Source organism: Athene noctua, unplaced genomic scaffold (genome assembly GCF_965140245.1).
Source record: "Athene noctua unplaced genomic scaffold, bAthNoc1.hap1.1 HAP1_HAP1_scaffold_285, whole genome shotgun sequence".
NCBI lineage: Eukaryota > Metazoa > Chordata > Aves > Strigiformes > Strigidae > Athene > Athene noctua.
In genome coordinates, this window is record NW_027437746.1 from 78,710 (window position 1) to 84,843 (window position 6,134).

The following is a 6,134-nucleotide window of genomic DNA, read 5'->3' on the forward strand; positions in this document are numbered from 1 at the left end:
CACCTTTCGCGTCGCTTTCTTCCGATAAAACTACTGTACATTGATTGACAGAACATTAAATGGGTTTTAAGTACTGTTGCAAATTAGATTAAAAAATGCACTACACAGATGCCTAACAGGTTCTACTATAATGTTAATGTTAAGGACACAATAGATCTGAAAACCTGCAACACCTTAAGGCCAGTTTATGCAAAACACGTGCCAGAAATCAGAAAACACAGAGGAGCATGAAAACAGATATTGTTTTGCCCTTGCACCAATGGCTGGGTGACTTCTAATCAGTCTTAACACCAACAGTTCTGTCATCTCAATTAGCTAAGATGCAGCTCCTATGAAAACCACTATTTCAGAAAGTCTTGTTCTTTTGAGAAAGTGTTTCAAGGAAATGTTTTTAATACTCTACAGTGGTAAGAGTAAGCATGTTGTAATCTAGCTCCAAATGCTGCCTCTGCCACAGATTACATGAGCAACAATGGGCAATGGACAATGGTTTGAATTTCCCCAATCAGAAAACAATGTTGAAGGCATACAGTTCATGCCACTAGCTTCTGGAAAGTAACAAAGTTTTTTTCATGAAAGATGGTAAGAGTGCGAAAAAGCAGTATCATTATCTAGCAGGTTCTTAATAATACCCTCTCACATTCATAGCTGTACACCATGTGAGGAATGGACACACTCTGTTTACCTACCCGCTCGCTACAGGTAAGTGAATTTCATTCCTTGGAAAGAACTACCCTTTTTTTTTCTTCCCAAAAGGTTGCACTGCTTTCTGAATGCAAGGTAATACACAAGATATATAGACAGCACATGGAAAACTGAAAAAATGTTTTGGTATCACTACCATTCCCAGCCACTGATACTCCAATACTCCTCTTAAAGGCATGAATTTCTCTGTTTTTCTGCTTCTCTAGTCCTTCCCCTTGCTCCACTCATCTTCTTTACACCAGCACTGAAATATTTGCCCCACTCCTTCCTGGCATGCTTTTCCTTATAGAATTACATTTTAGATTTTTCCTAAATTAAAATTCCAGAGTTTGCACTTTGATCCCAAACTAATTGCCTCACTCTTACTTCCCATTCCACATACTACCTACAAGGACAAGTCTTTCCTGCCCAACTGCCTGAGATCCACACACCTGAACCAAGCCATACGGTTCCTCCCTCTAGAATGCCCATGCCTTCTATTAAAGCTGCTCTTACTAAAGTCGTGAGTTGATATTCTCCTAACTCCTAATCTCCAAATGATGAGTCCCCTGTCCTTCTCCCTCTCCAGTCAAACGGCCTTGGCATACCTAATGTTTCTTTTTGTTCATGCCTTGTCCTACCTTGGTTTCTTTAGGTCAGCCTCTCACCAGACGACTCCTATGGCTCCAAGTGTTCTCTCACTGCTCTACATGAAGGTCTGATCGGGAGCCACAGGCTAGGTCAGATCTAATCATAGGCCTAACGACAGGCCACGGACTGTTCTCAGGCCTGTTCGTGATTAGGAACAAGATCACCCCAGGGCTCAATGACACCTGGACATTTACCTTGAACCTTTCTGTAAGGTTCTATTGCCAGTGGTCAGGTCTCACACAGTCTGTGTAACATGTACAAGATACTGCCCTCACTGGTTATTGCACAAATCATCTCTTATTCAAGTTCTGATGGTCAGAGAGGTGATCAGGTGCAGGGCACCATCAGTCAAGTGTGCTGACCAGCAAACTGTTGACATGTCACCAGCCCTTTTTATCCTCTTGCCCCTCTACTTTCCCACTCTTGTTCCTCCTGAAATTATCTCAACCCCTCCCTTGTTCTGCCTTTGGTTCCTGCCCTAAAGATCCCATAATAAGTCCTGTGCAAACTGCTCTTCCCCTGCATCCTACAATATGTCCCACCTCTAGGCAGTAATCCCTTAGACCAAAATGTCATTTGGAGAGCTGCTCCCAACGACTTATCCAGATGGGTTTCACACCTGCACACTGGGGCTGATGGCTCTGCTGGGACAGCCCCAAGAGGGGCCCAGACAAGGGAGCTGCTCCTTCTTGATTTGGGTCCCTGCCTCTCACTGTGCACCCCTGTGCTCCTCTGGGCTCGTGCATATAGGACTTGAATGGGCTGATGGCCCTGGCAGTAGCCCAGCAGGGTATTATTTGGACTCTCCCTCCTGCCACTGTCCCTCTGAGCTCTCTTGTGGGTGTGCAGAGATCTATCACAAAATCTAACGCTGACGGGCTCAACTACTGCCACATTCTCTTCTGTTCTTAAGTACAGTCTCACCCCCTCCTTTTCCACCCAGAAAACTCCTGCAAGGGCCATTGCACTGACTGCCTTCATCACAACTATCACTCTCCTTAAAACCTTAAAGTCTTCCCCTCCTCACTTCAAACATAAAGTTAAGATGGCCTTTTACAATTTAACCTTATTCCTCATGGTATTTCCATGAGTACCAGGATGACAGCTCCTAACTAACTGCCCAGACAGCAGCTTCCACTGACTACTGATAAACACAAAAAGGAACACGTCTATCTTCTCCCCTGCTGATCTTCACACTTGGGAGGAGCTTTCCATACACATCTGGCAGCCCACCTGACTTCCACAAAATGCTCTCGCTGTGCTGTTCAAAACCATGAAAACTGTCGTGCTTGTGCTGTAGCAAGATTGTTCTTTCTCATTCGGAGCAACACCGTTCAGTTCTTTGTATTCCCACCTGTCCACAGCCATCTCTTGCCTTTTATCTTGCAAGCATTTTGCAAAAGCAATGATTTTTTTCTTTTTTTTTTTTCTCTGAATACCTGATCTGAGAACACTACGCTACAGCCCTAGAGTCCATGACTATGGCTCGTAATGTCAACAACAATACAGAATGTTTCAAGAGGTAACAAACACCCAGTAGTTCAGCTCATCTCAATTGTTTAAGACAAGGCTTTTGGCTAGAGCACAGTAAAGAAAATCTAAAACAGAACTAACCTACAATGTCATTTGGCTTATCATCTATTTCTTTGCCACCTGTTCGGATTTCTTCCTCTCCTTGGGAGTAAATATCAAGATTTCCCTAATTAAAAGAAACAAGAAAGATCAGTCACAAAATATGCAGAAAACGGGCATATTTGGAGCCTCTATATTAACACTATCGAGGTACTCCATATACACAAAAGATGAAATTTAAGTACAAGAAGAGAGAATAGGAACATCATTCTGGCACTCAGGATTTCAGGACAAGAATTTCTGCTCTAAAATAGGACTTAGGACACGTGATAGTTAAATACTTCTCCAGATACAAAACCAAAGTGTATCAATCAGTCACAGATTAATAATCCAAGAGTGTGGCAGAACACAAGAAAAAGCATCTCCCAGCAGACAAAAAAAAAATAATACAGGCATTTCAGAGATGATATACAAAGTACTAGGGACAATTAAGGTTTCATTAGGAAAAAAAAAAAAAAAAAAAGGATTTCAGATCTAAATAAAACAGTACAAAAGTAGGCTATGAATATGTTTAAGAAATGAAGTGCCTGTCATTCAAAAGGACAGCAAGAACTTAATTTAATAGAGCAAAAATAAGACATAGAAAATATGATTGCTGTGTATAATTTTAACAGAAGTTCCTCTAGGGACAGAGGAGTACTTCAGCTCCCAGGCAAGTCTGGCACAAGAACAAACATAGCTGAAGCAAACATCAATGAATTAATTTTTCAGTAAGATTTGAAGTGAAAAGCCAAGACCTAAAACAGCTGTTTGTAACAGTGTCTATTCAAAATTCATAAGGTAATTCAGAAAGTGTAGTAGAAGACATGGATTTCAGCATCTCACTGCCACCTCATGGCTTCTGAAGAAGATATTCCCTCCACCCTTAGAGCATATCTGTAGCATAACTATAAGAGAAAGATATTATACTATAATTACAGAGCAAAAACAAATGTTGTTTTAGACTACACTACTCTTTGGAGGAAGTTATTTCAGCTAAATTAAAATTACAACTAGTTTCCCTATGTGAAATACACTGCTGATACAAAAATAGTAAATTAAATTAATATCTTACTTTTGTGTTGCGGAACATCTCACAGTCTTCCATCACTTGCTGTCTACGTATCTTCTCCATTTTTTTCAAGACTGCTTCTGCAGTACTAAGATAAAAAGTTGACATGCAAGAGCATAGAGAGATTTAAGAACAAGCTTTGAGGACTTGCAAACATATACTCTTTTCAGGTTTATTTTCTCTAGCTAAACAGTTTGAAAAAAAGTCTGGCTTAGTAGGAAAAAAAGAACTTTGAAGGTGATAGCATCAGAAAAAAATTATGGCGGTTTTTAATAACACTTAAGTTGTTCTGCATGATAGCATTGTCATTTTTAGTTCACAGCCTTCCTCAGACAACAGGTTACTTATTCTTCTCTTAACCGTAGTTTAAGGTTCAAGTTGATTTTCCGTGACGATATATGCTGGAAAAGACATGCTGCTGCTGTTACACTTGACAAACCTTTCAGAAAACAATGTCCATCTGGGCTTCACAAAGAGAATTAAGACATTGACAGACAAGCAGAAACACTAGGACTACTTCCCTTGCTGTATAAAACTTTGCTCAGTAGCTTAACTTAACCAAGCATTATAAAAATATTCATTAAGCATGGAAGAAAAGTTAATTAAAATTTAAGAAGGCACTTTGGATGCTAAGAAAATTGATTCAGAGGGCAAGTTAAAGCTACCAAAAATCACAACATAAAGTGATCATTTGGGTTCACAAGACAACATGCAAATCCACCCAGTCCACACATAAGAGATGCTCTACTGTGAAGAGGTCTCTGCACCTGGCAATCCCAAAACAGACTGGGATTTTAAACGTAAAACTAAACGTAATTTAAACGTAAACTGTGCCCAGAGTCTTTACAAATGAAGCACCTTCCAAAGACAGCCTCCCCCACACACTTGCATGTCTGGAAGTCTAAAACAGCCACAAGCACGTATTCCCCCAAAAATCGGTTAAACAGATTGGCTGTGAAGTAAAAAGGCTCCCACCTTATATAAATCAGTATATTAACAATTACAGGACATAGGGGCATAGGAGGAGGAGGAGGAGCAGACCCTACCTGGTCCACAGCAGCTGAACACTACCAGGTCTTAGAAAGATCCAGAAAGTTCCAAGTTACGGAACGTGGTGGAACCTACTAGCCTGGTAACTATGGTAGCACGGAATGTTTACACAGGGGCACGTGGACATGTCTCAGCCTAACCACTGAATACATCTAGCTCTGGCTGCCACGAGTAGCACCTTTTTCTGCTGTCCAAAGGAGAAAGTCCCTAGCCAGTATTATGCCATAGCACAAAGGCTTGCTAATAAGGCTCATTTTAGTACTTTTGCAGGATGGTGAAAAAAAAGCCCACTTACTTTGTTATAAGTTTGTCAAACAAAACAGACTGATTTGTAGCGGTGTAATGACTCTGTCGAAGTCTGCAGCTTCGGCAGACTTCCAAAGCCTCATTTTCTTCATGGACTTGTCCTGCAGCTTTTGCTTCAGCTCTCATCTTCAATGTTCTGGTGACTAAAATGCATTCGTATATAAAATGTTGTGAGGCAGAAAACACGTTATTCCCCTTTATTTCACCATTGCTCTAATAAAATGTAAAGAAAATATGCAGTGGACTGGGTTTTTTTCTTCAAATACTGAATTGGAAGTTATTGTTGTGACCACAGCATTCAGCTTAAATTACTTCTCTTTAAACTACCTACTTAAAAGCACGACCTGTATCTCAAGTTTTTAATAGACTGAAAAGAAACTCTGATGAAAACAAACACACAACTTTTGTTCCATGCAGTTACTTCTTCCCGAATATAACTCCATATAAAGTGTTTTTGCTCCATCCATGTAAAATTGTATCTAATTGGTTTTTTTAAAAATTGTTTATGTGGGAAGTCTCTCATTAAGATGCGTGGTTTTAGTACACTGTTTAAACATGCATCACTTTAATTTTCTCCATCATCACACAAAATCTCTAGAAGGTAAGAAATTCCTCAAGACAAATACCCAAACACCAAAGAACTCAAATGCTTGCTTGCTTGCAAAGAAAGATCTGCCCAGTACTTACCACACACCATCACTTGCCATGGGTTTGTTACTTGTACTATAATTAAAACAGTGGAGAGATCAGTGAGATAGTC